General features: G+C 40.0%; 1 long non-coding RNA gene across 11 annotated transcripts in view; it reads left to right on the top strand.

Annotated features, from left to right (window-relative positions):
- Nucleotides 1-14716, top strand: part of LOC308457565 — a 146697-nt gene that overhangs the window by 116078 nt on the left and 15903 nt on the right. For all 11 annotated transcript variants that reach the window (XR_013976989.1, XR_013976990.1, XR_013976991.1 and 8 more), the window contains 2 exons: nt 2670-2780; nt 7922-8065. This is a non-coding gene — a long non-coding RNA (uncharacterized lncRNA). The remainder of the gene's footprint in view (nt 1-2669; nt 2781-7921; nt 8066-14716) is intronic.

Consider the following 14716-nt stretch of genomic DNA (forward strand, 5'->3'; position numbering starts at 1 on the left):
TACAACTACCGCACAGAGAAATCTAATGCAATATGAATTTAATCACTTTCATTAACTTTAATGGGAAAAGCCAGCTTGGTTTTCTAGTTATAGAAGTCATTTTGTGCTGACTGCTTTCAGGCTCTTGGCTGAAATTGAAATCTATATCTGGATAGGAATTTCATATATTAATTTCTAACCATGGACATCTCAAGCTTCCGTGAGGGAAGCAGCATTAATTTAGACCACTAACAATGTGGGAACTGTTGGAGGCTCTGTGTTGAATTAGCAGAGCAGTAGGAATGAAAGGAACTGTTTTGTAGAAGTCTATGCAATTCTATGGTGCTTGTTAGAGATCTATGGAGAGATCCATTATGTTTAATGAAGTGTGCATGCATGAAACTCTTATAAATATAGAATAGCAGGCTATCTGTTGGTGAAAAAAGGGGTAAATGAACTATGTCTCCTTTTTCTAGGGCTGTCTGCATTCTGTACATTTAAAGCTTATTTCCCCCCATCCCCATCCTGAGAATTATGGGAACTGTAGTTTAGCCCCTCAAGTTACAATTCCATTCACACGTAACAAACTACAGTGCCATTTCCAGGATTCATTTTTTGTGGAGGGAGGAATGCTTTAAATGCATGGTGTGCACACAGCCAAGGGCAGAGGGCTTTCTGTTTGATGGCTTCATGTTCAGTTTGACCTTGATATTAACATTTTTGGTTTATCTACATGTCTTCATACAATTATGCTCTGCTCAGGCCTACACATTGCTTTCAAGCCATCTAGGTTTCCCTCTTGGCCTGTATCTTATTTGCCAACTCACTCAAGACCAAACTGAAATACACATGAATATATCTCAGCCTCAGATAGCACATGCAGAAAGGCCCAGGCTAGATATGGACTGCAGGAGAGATGTGTGAGAGTTAACCCTTCCCTCTGTTTGCCTCAATGAAGATCACTCTCCCACCCAAGCTGCTGTTTGCTCCAGGAGGAAAGACTTATGTAAACAAATAGCAACCAACTGGTGGGAAGGGAGGCAGAATTTCATTGGGCAAAATAACCCAGGTAGATGGGTTAATCCCTTCTTTCCTCACACCATCCTGATTGTGCCCCTCATCAGGCAGGTGCTATGATTCAGAGATTGAGATGGATTCCCAGTATTCCATCATCATGTCTAGATTGGTCTTAATCCTTCACCATATAATTTGTTCATAGAAGAGAGGAAATCAGTTTGATACCAAGTTCTTGTGAGACAGTGAATTAGTGTGCAAGTGAATGAGGAAGCCTCAGTTTGGGAAATGGAAAAAATCAAAGTGATTTGCCCCCTCATCCAAAGGTCTCTTTGGTAATTAGGCAGAAACCTATTTTATGTCCAGTTTCTTAACTTCAATTTTACCATGGCCAAACTGCCTCTTTTTAAATTTAGAATGCATTTTACTGACATTTTTATCATCCTCTCACTTTAGTCTTGAAATGAATTCATAAATAATGCAATAAATACCTAGAGATCAAGCCAGTATATTAAGCTATAGGTGAGATATATGAAATGTGTATTACAAGAAAATTGTTTTGTTTCTTCACCACTTTCATCAGGTTTGCTTGATGTAAATTTCACTGAGATCAAAGAGATTTGCCTCCATATAAATACGGTTTCAAGATTCGCTAAGAAAAGGTTATTATCCTATCATCCCATCCCATCATTATTCTATAAATAAATTTATTTCCATATGTTTATAGAAGAATGGTCAGCTGTGTAGGTTGTTAATGCATCTGTTCAGCTCAAATTTCTGTTTCTATGGGTGGCATCAGACATATGCAAAATAGACCCACTGAAATCAATAGTCTGAGTCAGATCCCATCCTATGAATTTTGGACCACTTTTTCATGCCGCAGTAAAATAAATAAACAAGAGGTGCAAGGGAGGAAGAGGCTAAAAAGTGGTTAAATCAATTTGCCAAACTGAAGAGTATTTCATTGTAAGTTTTCAGATACTTGCTTTCTCTTGTGTGCTAGCAAAAATTCATATGCCTGCTTCATTTCTCTTTGGATCTCACTGATATGATTGGGACTGACGAGCACCATAAATATGACCAACCTGAATGCAAGGCTGCAGAAAGGAAGGAAAGAAGGGAGGAAAATGATAAAGTTCCTGTACACCAAAAAAACAACAACACACCCACAACAAACTACCGTATTGGCCTGAATATAAGCCTCACTTTCCCTCCAAATTTTGTCCATGAAATGTTAAAGTGCGGTTTATATTTGTGACTTTGCGGTATGCAGCCAGGAGCACAGCAAAGCAGCACCTGCCCCTGTCCTCCCCCCCCCCCCCAAGGCCAGGAAGGGAGAGAGTGAGGAAGGGGAAAGGCCGCCAGCAACGCAGCGTGGCTCCCCCCCCGCAAAGTATGCAACCAGGAGCAGCAAGGAATGGTGCAGCTTATATTTGGGTCAATTCGGTATGTCTGTTATGTGAATCACTGAACTCATAAGCATTACATGTTTTCTGGACAATTTTTTCAATTTGATTTTTGTGCGACAAGATAAAGCAGCACAAGACATCTTTGGGCACTTTTGTCTTGTGTCTTCAACATGTTTTCTGTAACATTAATTCAAAGGAAATGTTTCTTGGAAGATAAGTCATGCTACCATTTTCCTGGATTTCAGACCATTTCTCTCTTCTATTCAGAATAGGTTGGCAAGATCCAGAAGAAAATGAACTGGCCAAAACTCTGAATGATATTCCAGTTTTCCCTCCATTATGATGTCTGGTTGATGATTCAATACTGCCATTTAAGAGGTACGGGTAGACAGAATTCAGACAAGCTGAGCATTGGATAAGTCTGGTGGAACATGGAAAGCTACACTGACAGCGTAAATACTTATTTCACTGTACTATAATTAAAGCTGTCACTCAGTGTAATTAGTTAATCCTGATATTTTATAAATAAAGGGATTAAATCCTAGTTCCAGATTCTGCAATCAACATTTTGAACATATACCATCCAGCAGGAAAACGCTGTCCAACAAGCAACTGTCTAATGTCTCTCTGTGTGTCTTAACTGTGTTAATTAGATTGCAGAGGTCCTTAAATGGGATTTATTTATTAGGTTGATCACAATGCACTATGCTCCTTTTCATTCAGTAAATGCCTTTATGTAATTATGGTCCTCCCAAGGGACTGTGGAAAGGAGTAATCTTAAATATCCTACATGGAGAAGAGACAGCATAGATAATGTGGGTCTTCTGTAGAACCTGTTGCCTCATTCCTTTGAAACCGCCCCCCCCCATCAAATTCTCTCACTGAGGGTGAATAAGAGTGAAAAGAAATGGCAGAAAGGGTGGGGTCCAGTGAGCATGGTCTCACTGTGTCCCTCATGCAACTGAAGTCACGATTGGAATTGTGTGAAGACAATGAAGGCCAAATATGGCTACTGTCGTTCTGTTATTTGGCCGAATCAGTGATGTTAAGCTTGCCCTTTGGTTAAGCTGAATATTGCAGGTGGTCTGACACCACAAACAGGTTTTACTTAGAGCAACCATCATGCAGAAACCTTTCAAGCTGCTTCCTGCGGGGTTCTTGAAATATAAACATTAGCTATGAATAGTCCTGTCTTTGTTGTCAAACATCAGTGGAAGCACTGTATGTGAAAACCTTCCAGTGCCTACTGCTGACATTCATTTTATGAAATGCAATATATGTGAGTATAGCTGAATAGGGTTGCATTTTCCAGTTGGAAGCCTTTCAAGTAGCCCCTTATGTGGTGCCATAAAGGTAAGAAAATAAGGTAGCTTTAAAATCCTAGCCAAGGAAACCAGAATAGTGGTCCAAAAGAAAGCAGGGTGCTTTAATCACTTAATAAAAATCATATATGCGACTTCAGTTATGAAGGGAACAATGAACAGACTGCTTTGGTTTCTTATTAGGTGGCTGCAAGATTCTTTTGAGGTTACACCTTAACAAAAGGTGTAACAAAGTTTACCTGTAATGCTTCTGTTGGACTATGGACATATTTTATTAAGCCGCAGAAAGATGAGGAATCACGCCTATCAGATTTCCTGATCATGAATTGCTGTGAATAGTTAAAATGTGTAGAAGAACTCTGTTTTCTCCATCTGATCAATATGCTTGTTTGTCTTCAGCACATACAAGAGTGGGAGGTGTGGCATTTTTCAGCTCCTCAGAAACCACATATAGAGAAACAGGAAATACAGACGGCAAACTGTTAAAAATAACCGTAGTACGTAAATTGACCTTTTAAACAGAGCTGCAGAGATCTGCTTTATAAGTCCAAAGACAAAACAAACATACATCTCTGAGGAAAATTCTGGGCTGTACAAGTTTGTAAGTCACATTGAGTCATTTTATGAGTGAAGCAACTAATACATATAAATAACAACAACAAACGAGTCGAGATACAGGGCTGCTGTGCAGTGGCGTAGCGTGGGGGGTGCAGGGGGGGGCCGGCCGCACCGGGTGCAACATCTGGGGGTTAGGGTTTGGGGGCGCAAATCCACGGGTTAGGGGGCGCAAATTACTTGCCTTGCCCCGGGTGCTGACAACCCACGCTACGCCACTGCTGCTGTGTGAAGGGCATTGGAGTGGCTAATGTTCAGTTGCGTCTTCTTAATCCCTAATCATCCAACCTTTGGTGAATTTTAAGTTGCGTTTCAAATCCTTCGGAATTAAAAATAAACACCACAGTCTGAACTGCTGGAGAAATGTTGTAAGGCTTCAAGAGGCTAAAGATGTATGCTGATTTTTGCCTTCCTGTCTACTAAATGGCTAACTATAAACAGTGAAATGGGGTTAGATACGCAGGAACACTAATACTTTTCCTGGGCTTATGTTTTATTTGTGTTCCTATAGTTCATATGTGGAATATAATAGTTTTAAAGGAGAAATAAAAAAGTAACAAATGCTCTTTAAATGTGTTTGGGTGTGTGTCCCTGTGTGTGCAGTTTGCCTCTCAGAGCCAATGCACACCCTTAGCGTCTATTCAGAAAATAGCTAGCTTGCACCGATTTGTAATGTGGGAACCCGGCTGTTGAAGAATTAAACAGGAACCTTGTAAATATTAGGCGTCGAATTCAACATTTCTGCTTGCCCGATGGAATGATCTCCTCACTCTGCTCCATGCATGCTGTTCTGGAAGGTTCTCTTGGCATTCCAGAGCAGATTTGGATGAGAATAAAATTTCAGAAAAGAAATTAAAGCACTGAGGAAGAGGTGAGCATGGTGTTATGGATGTGGTGGGGGGCACATCTTTAAAGTTGTTACAGTGTTTAAAAAGTTATGCCTAAATGTATCCTTTCACCTTGACAGCTCAGGAAAGATACCTAGCTTTATAAATTCATGTAAAATCAGTAGTTTGACCAATTCTCTTCATTCCAACGCCATTTTAGCCTTAGAGGAAAGGAATCCTTTACCTTTCTCTTCCACCATAATCCCGCAAGAGTGAGGGCATGTACACAACACCCCACCCAGGCAGTGCCCAAGGGTGGCGATCACTGAGCTGATAGCTGACCATAAAATCCCAAGAACTCATCCCTGGACTTGCCCCAGGACAAGGATATGTAAAGAGTTCTATTGTTCTTTGGTGATAGGTACTTGAGAGGTGTTAAGAGACGTGTCTGGAAATGTTTGCCAAGGTTGAACTAGTGTAACCCCTGTCTACCCCTGCCCATTTGTTGACATGTCAGTGATGTAAAGATGATGTATCAGTGATGCTGTACAAACTGCATTCTGTGTGATTGCGGGAAGTTTTAAAAGCCAATGTCGCCCCATGCTCGGGGTTCTTACTCCTGTGAGGACCTGTTGCGCAACAATAAAGATCATGGTCTACCAACCGCTGTTTTCTCCAAATTACTTGGCTGGAACTTCCTTCTTTTACTGACCGCATGGACCCGCAGGGGACTGGGACCCCAACGAGCTGGTCTATTGAGTAGTCTCTCACTCCATAATTTTTCCTTATCAATGGATAAGGGGAGTAGCAGAAACTGACTTTTGATCCACCCTAAACCACTGAAACGAATAGTATGTGACCCCTATGTGAAACAGTTTGGAGTCTGTTTTCCCCCAATGTATTGGAATATCCCTGTATCAGTCAAACCCAAGTTTTTAGGGGGAAAGCATTGAAACTGGTGTAGTTTGAGGTTAACATCATGTGAACTACACAATTTAAATGGAAATGAAAAAAGCCTAATACCGGATTGGGCAAGGTATCTATTTACCCTTGTACTAGATAGATAGATAGACAGAGATAGATAGATAGATAGATAGATAGATAGATAGATAGATAGATTTCATCTTTTCTCCATTCTGTGCTTTGGGACACCATCTGCTCCCACAGTTTTCAAGCCTATAAGTATAGAATAATAAACTAGGCAAGGAAATGAGTTTCCAAAGCACCATAAATGTTTAAGACAAGTACCATTGTCTGCCACTAGACTTCTTAGTATATTTGTACTAGAACAAAGCACCTGCTTAGACCTAGATTGGTTTGCACAGTCGCACTTTTGTGCATTCAAACAAAATCAAGAGTAGTCAATCAGTAGTGTATGTGATACTCAGATTAGTATGTAAGACCTTCTGCTGGGTAGACATATGGATAAACTAAGCAGAGATTAACCAGGTCTGAGTTGGCATTAAAATCCTGATGTCAAATTCTAGTGCTTAATGATATAAAAACAAAACAAGACTAGGACAAAAGTAATTCAGTCTGATTGTGGTTTCATTTTTCAAGATTACGATATTGTGGCCCTCCAGGAATGGCTGCAGTGATTACCCAGAAATGATACCCAATTGTCTACAGATGAAGTGAGGGACCCTCCACTGCTTTCCTTTTCTTCTTTGTAGTTAGATTTGCATTTGACTGTGGATTCCAAGCAAGAAAGCAACATTTGAACACATAGGAATTGACTTCTGAGTAAACATGCACAGGATTATGCTGAAGTGCCCAGCCCAGAGTGGTATTTTGGGCACGCATCCATATGATGCACCCACCTTGCAAAAACTAAGCAGATCTGACTGGTGCCTGGAGCTCCATATATGCCACCCTGAGAACCTCCTCATGAAAGAAAGGTGGTGTATAAATGTAAGAAATAAATGACGTTAAATAAAACATCTGACGTATAAATTGCATCTCCTCGAAATGTTTGTTGGATTTGCAATTCTTAACTGCTTCTCCAGGGAGAGGCCCAAAGTCATAAACCTCTGCTCGTGACAAATTATTCCTATTTCACCAACTAGTTTATTTGTGAGGAAGACTCTCAATCATGTGACACTTGGGCCACACTAACCTATTTGAAACACACAAAAATGTAGTTCTCCATTCAGTATTATTCATGCCCATCCTCAACATGCTGCTATCAATCTAGATTAATTCTAGATTCTGTCCACAAAACTGGGTGCGGTTACTTGATACCTGTTTGAAAATCCTCTCCTTGACTAGGGTTATCCATGCCTTTTCCTTCCTGCACATGCCCCAGGTGAATGAAGGAGGAAGTGGTGATTGTGATCTTGGTCTATGCCCACCCACAACACCGTTGGAAAGGCGTGGATACACTCAATCCATTGCCAGGACTGGCTACACCTGTTTTTTTTTTAACTCTTTTCAGATGGATGCACTATTGGGTAATGCAGAATCCATCTGCAATTAGCATTTGTTTTTAGAATGAAACTTGTTTCTCGATAATATTTTTTTATGAGCAAAAAACATGCAACAGTCTGAGCATTTGCACAGGACCAACTGCATTTGAAGAGGGAGGTGTTGGTGGTTTACCTTGGATTTCACATCACACATATTGTTGCAGGGATGAACAAACTAAAGACAATACTTTTTTTTAAAAAAGAAAAAGCATATAATTAAGAATACTATACACTCGGAAGAGCTCTTTCTGACATCATACTCCATTTCCATTTTACTCTCTTCAACATAGGACATCACAGCAGGTCCAGACCTTTGGTACATGTGCTTAGCCAAGAAGCCAATGCGAGGAAATGACATGGCAACTTCAGAGGCTTCAATGTGGATCTGATGATTTCAGGCAAACGGCTTCCCATCTGAAACTGAGCTCTATGAGGTATATTCTACCCTGAAAAAAATATTGTGTGAATTGGCTGTACTGTATATCTTCCTTCTCCTACTGTATATCTCTCCCTTTCTCCAGTTCGCTAAAAAATAATCTGTTCTCTCCCTCTATGGTTTCAGAAAATAAACTCTATAAAGTCCAGAAGCAAAACCCCTAAAGTGAGTGGCAGGAAGCAATGTTGGCATGTCAGGGGAAATTTCAGAGGCCTGAAGTCAATGGTCAAAATAACTTTGCCTTTTGTTGAATGGGAAGTGATCATGGCTTGCTTGTTATCTTCCTCAGGTTCCACTAATTTGTGTTATTCTGCTAACACAGGAAAACAACATATGTTTCAGATTTCTACAGGACTGAAACATCCAGCCATCTACTTCCCCATCCCCACCCTATGAGATTATAAACAGAAAAAAACCTTGCTTATCCAGACATCTCTAATCCAAATGCTTTATTTTTTTCTGAACATACTTTATGGTTCACTCATATGCCTCCCATATACATGCCATCCCCCATTAAGTAAATATTTTTCCACAGTGTCAGTACTTTCCATTCCTGCCACTTTCACATGGATATAGTTATCAGGGTGCTTCCAAACAGACATGAAACTGGCTGGCAGTCTTTCCTTTACAAACAGGGCACCAGCTTGCTGAAAAGCAAGATTGTATAAATCTTTTTTTCCGATGGCATAACTATACAATGAAATTGCCATCCTGCTCACTTTGGCAGGCAGGAGTGGTGGGCAGGAAAAAGACAATTTGAACACTGGGGGAAAGCAATGTACACTATGACATACATTATCATTGGCCTGCAGTGTGTTTGTTTTCTATATGTTTATTAAAGCTTTGCAAATGCACAACATTGAAAAATTGTAACAACAAAAGAAATTACTGAATGCAACTTAAAGTCACAAATGTTTTTTGTGCTTTTTGTTCTGGAGTGTCCAAGCAAAATACAACATCTGCGAGGCCAGTTCTAGGAACAGAGGGACAATTATTCATAAAGGGATACTGAGTTGTACAGCAGTCATCAGGGTGTGCTACATTTCTTGACGAGTTCAATAAAGTTAAATCCCATGCACAAGTCTATCACTTCTCCAAAGAGCTTATGTTAGAGTCCTTACAACAGTGCAGCTTCTAAGCAAGCTATGGCCATCAAGGCAATTATCATTATAGTATCTTTATTTAAAAAACATGTTTATGCTAATCAGTGAAGAGCATTAACACCATTAATCTGGGTTCAAGATCCATGATCTGCCTAGTAATCCAAGATATCTCATGAAATTCCCCCCACTCCCTCCAAAAATGTCTCATATATTCCCACGACATGTGCCACCAGCACAGTGGAGACATCCCTCTGGGACTGGGTCTTACACAGTTATTTTGTTTATTAAAACCTCCTTCACTGAGACTGCAGTCCTATGGCCATTTACCTGGTGGTAGACTGTATTGTTTATTGGTTATGTACACTGCTTAGAGAGTTTGTGATTAAGCAATCTATATTTTTTTCTAAATAAATAAATAAATAAAAACAACGAATAGGCCCAATTCATTTACATTTTCCACATTCACTATTAAGCAATAATGTAGCATCTTTAGGGTTCATTCTGTAGCCAAACTGGAAGATTAATTACAATGGCTAGTAGTCTTGAAGACACAATGGTGTGAATCTGAAGTACATATGAGTTCTTTTCCAAGGTTGGCATCACCCATTGAGTTGGGTAGATTTTGAAGGCCTATATTGCTGACTGATCAGAGTGTCTCCAAGTGAGTAGCAGTGCACACAGAAAGTATTTCAAATTTGCCTTGATCATAGAGAATGAGGCACTATGAAAAAAAGGGGGAAAGTTTAATGCAGTAATAAAGCCAGGCAAATAAACTGCATAATCAAATCAGAACCATAAATTGTTAAGGAAAATGAGCTCAGTCTTATTAGATTCTTATGGCAAATTCAATCAGTGATTTATAATCTCACCTGCTCCACATTCAAAATGCTGAGTTATGTTACTGTATCTGTAGGGAAAATTACTTCACATAATAATAAGGCTCCATCTATTTCAAGTATCAACTTGATTAAAGTAACATCTGGGAAAGACGGAAAAAAAATAAGCTGCTGAGCATCTCACTCTGCAAATTTGTTATATTTGATAGCCCTCATAAATGTACTGTTAGTAACATTATCTTTTTATTTGAATCCCAGGCCTTGCCTTATATCTTTTTCAATACGTTGTATTATGCTTTTAAACTTTGTGATAAAAGCAATTTGTGATGCACTACTTCTAAAAGAGGTTTATTTACTTAAAAGGCAGATTGCCACTGGCTAGGGTAGAAATGTCTCTCCCTCCCCCTCGCCACGTGCAATCCAAAATGATTTCTGCTTCATAATAGCAAAGCTACTGTTAAATGAGTCCTGCTGAAGAAAAAATGGCTTTAATCTCAGAGTCAACATTCAGAATACAGAGGGAAAAATCAATGAAGGTGAAGGTTATAGAAAGAAATGATTTGAATGTACAATGAGGCAGTCTCCCACACAATAAAGGTAGAAAATAATTAGGTCTATCGGAATATACAAAGCACAAACACCCTATAAGTGTGTTCTGAAACCACCGCATCATTTTATTTACTTCAGTCGTGTAAATGACTCTGGTAGATAAGTGGATGATGGGCAAAGAGACCCATAAATTCAGAAGTGCTAAGAATATCTTTCCCAGCAAAGCGCTAGGCATTTTTACTTAGATGTGAGGATCACTGCGTTCAGTGGGGCTTACTCCCTTTCAAGTATGTTCTTGATGATATGAAATGTGTAAAATACACTGAATTCGAGGACAATGTTAATATATTCCAGTTTGGATAAAGAAACCATATACCCAGAATAAATCCCAGCTGAAGCACTGCTTTTGTTAAGTGTGGCAAATGTTTAGAGTGCTGATGACTGAAAACTAGGGATTAATTACCAGATGGGGTTAATGGACTAGGGTGATTAACTGATTCTAGCCAGTTGTTAATCCCAAGGAAATACACTGTTTTCAATGTTATCAGTTAAAAACGACACCCTGGAGTCCTGCTATTATTCTTTGCTCATTTATTTTCCAAAAATATTTGTCAAAAGCAGAGGCAGGGTAATCAAAATGAATGCAAGCAATAAAATGTCATCTTCATGACTTTGACTATTTATATAATTTAAGATTATTCAAAAGAAATTTCCTGGGCCTCAGGCTTCAAAGAGGGATATGTCAAGTTAGGCCTTGGACTCCTCAATGCTAAAGATGCGTGTAACTGTGACAACGGAACACACACTTGTGCTGATAGCAGAACAGTAACATTAGCCCCATTCACACATTACCACATGCAGAGCAATGGCATGTTGACTTGTGCATTGCATGTGGTTGTCTGTAAGGAAACCCCAACAACAGAAATCCTGCTTGTGTAGTCAGGTCACCTGGTCTTGTGGGTGCCCCACAAATCCCTAAACAATGGGGCCCCAAAGTGCTTTAGGCTCAAAGTACCTGATTCCTTCTGCTTCACCTCAGTAGCTGAGGTCTTCTGATGGGGCACTTTTGGTGGTCCCATATGCCCCAAATATTTGGCTGGTGAAGCCATTAGTGTGGCAGCCCTGCCCTGTGGATCTCCTCACCAACAGAGGTTTGGCAGAAGCCAGCCCTGCTCATTTTTAGGTGTCTTCAAAAAACCTCTTTTATTCAGGCAGGCCTTTCAAACCCAATATTTGTTGCCAACCAGCTTTTACTGATGATGTGTTGAAAATTTTATATTTTTTTACTGTGATACCGTGTTTTTAGTTTGTATACCACCTTATGTTATTTTATACAACAGTGCAGGTCAGAAATATTTAGCAGAGAACAGTAGTGGTGCCATAGTGTAAGGCTTGGGTGGTCCATAGCACTATGCAGGCAACACATTTTCTAGTAGGCTTCCCAGACCTGGAAGAGCAGCCATCACTCTCCAAATGCTTGCTGATTCTCTCAGAGTTCAGGGACACGAACCTCAGATGCTGTGTGTTTATGTCAAGATGGTGGTGAATGTGTGGAGACGTTTGCCATGTGATTAGTGAGGAGACTGAGCACAGGTGCCCTAGGAAGGAATGTGTGTTGAGCCAATGTAAATCTGTTTATCTTTAGTCACATCACACCGTTTTAGAAAGGATACAGCAATAGGTCTATATAAAACCTGCTTTCACCTTTTAAGCTGAGTTTACTGAAGGAATAGAATGAGAAGCAGGATCGTATCTGTATATACTGCCCTTTGCCACAAACTCTGTAAGTGCAGCAGAAGCTGTGACGGGGCTCTACACAAAAGTCTAGGCATAACTGGAGTGAATTTGGATCATAAGCTTCCAATTTCCATCAGCCCCAGCAAACATAACTAATAGTCGAGGATGATGAGAGTTGGAGTTCAACAACATCTGGAGGGCCACATGTTCCCCACCTTTGACCTATGCACACAGTAATCTCTCCCAACTGTATACATGAGGTAGGAATTTGTTTGGTCGATTTGGTTTAGAAGCAGCAGGGCTGAAGTCTGGTTTCACATCAAAACTTGGTTGATCAAGTGAAATTAAGAGGCAGCCTGTTATTACAGAAATCCTTTGCAGATTTGGTCAACATATTCCGTGTAATGCATAGCAGTGACGCAGCCTTTCCCCCCTGTTAGCTTAAGGGTGATAGTTTTCAAGGATCAGTGTTTCTTTCTGTTGTCTATTATATGATCTGATTTGCTCTTCACATAAATGCTCTAGTTATATAGGCATTATTTTTAGTGCCTTAAAAACTTTGTAAGGTTTGGTTTAAGGGAAACGGCAGCAAAACTATATAGTTCATCTTGCCAAACATCTGAATTGTTTTGGTATGACGTTTCACGGGAGTGTTTTGTGACTTTCCTATCCTTCATGGGGTAAAGGTAAAGGGGCCCCTATTAGGTCCAGTCGTGGCCGACTCTGGGGTTGCGGCGCTCATCTTGCTTTATTGGCCGAGGGAGCCGGCGTACAGCTTCCGGGTCATGTGGCCAGCATGACTAAGCCGCTTCTGGCTAACCAGAGTAGTGCACGGAAACGCCGTTTACCTTCTCGCCGGAGCGGTACCTATTTATCTACTTGCACTTTGACGTGCTTTTGAACTGCTAGGTTGGCAGGAGCTGGGACCGAACAACAGGAGCTCACCCCGTAGCTGGGATTCAAACCGCCAACCTTCTGATCAGCAAGTCCTAGGCTCTGTGGTTTAACCCACAGCGCCACCTGCATCCCAACCTTCATGGGGTACAATGGATAAACATCACACAGATGATGAAAGCACCACAATTATAGAGTCCATCTGCAGTGCTTCTTGCAGTATGTTAAATATACTGATATGGAATCTAAGTGCTACAAATATATTTACTGTTTATATAAAATCCATGGTAATGTACTTTGCCTGAAAGTTTAAACTGCATAATAATGGCCTTTCCCTCAGCAGTTTCGTTTTTTAAAATTATTTTACTGATGTTGTAAAATAACAATGCACTTTCTCTTCTAGATAGGAAAAGATACATCATTTATGGTCCTGCTCTGACTGTGTAAATGACCTCACAGATAAATGGAAAGGGATATTTCAATCCTCCAGTTTATTATTGGTTGATGGCATGCTGGTCTTATCATTCAAGACAGCGTTTAACTTTGAATAATGTATTATGCTGTCTTTCTGAAATGGTCATTATGAGGTTTTAATGCACCATAAAACAGACCTTATGATCTCCAGCTCACTAAGATGTCAGTCTAACGTATTAATGCAACATATATCTTGGAAAGAAATAGTTTGGCAACAGCAGTCTTTGCTTCTCAATATTTATTTTAGTATATTGGGGGGGGGGACATTTTTAATTGTTGGATTATTTTCAATTGCACCCAGGTAGTAGACATTAAATTGGATTTTTGGCAGGAGCTACAGGAACACTGTCTGGGAAACACAGGGGATGTTGGTCTCAGAGTTCCTGGTCTTTAGGAAGTGCAGCCATGGACTTACAAAAAATCCGCTCACCTTCCTCAGTAGGTGGTGTTGCAGACAGACCTCGCACCACGCAAGTCATCTGGTGAATGGCAGGCCGGATCGTTTAAGCCCAAACCCAGTATGCTGTTGTTATTCATTTCCCTAGGGAACTGTGGAGTCACAGGGTCTTGGCATGCAGCTTCTGATTTAGCTCTTAGTATGCCAGATTGTCATAGAATCAAAACTTGTGAAACACACCAAGAGTGGATCTACACACAGGAAAAAATACCCACTATAAATAAGTCAGAAATTAAATCATTATAATAAAAGAACAAAAAACACTAGGGAAAATAGCAAATAATTTTTTTGCTCTCTAGCACCACCTGGTGTTGCATGTTTATAATGCGTTCAAAACGCTTTTTTTTTTTTTTTTACTAATGTAGCTGAGTCACAAGTTGATTCTCTGACCAGTGTTATGAGAAACACAAAGTAGGACCACAATGTGGTCAGCTTGAAAGCAGAAATAGACTTTTTAGTTACTTCTTTCTCCTCTACAACCACACACACACCAGCAATTTATATAGGGTAAGAAATATGAAAAAGATTATGCTATCTTCAAACTCTTTCTAAGACCATTTTTACTATTTCAGTCACAAAGTGATCAGTCTCTGCACTTC

This window comes from Podarcis pityusensis (genome assembly GCF_964106645.2).
Source record: "Podarcis pityusensis genome assembly, chromosome: 10".
In the NCBI taxonomy this organism is placed as follows: domain Eukaryota; kingdom Metazoa; phylum Chordata; class Lepidosauria; order Squamata; family Lacertidae; genus Podarcis; species Podarcis pityusensis.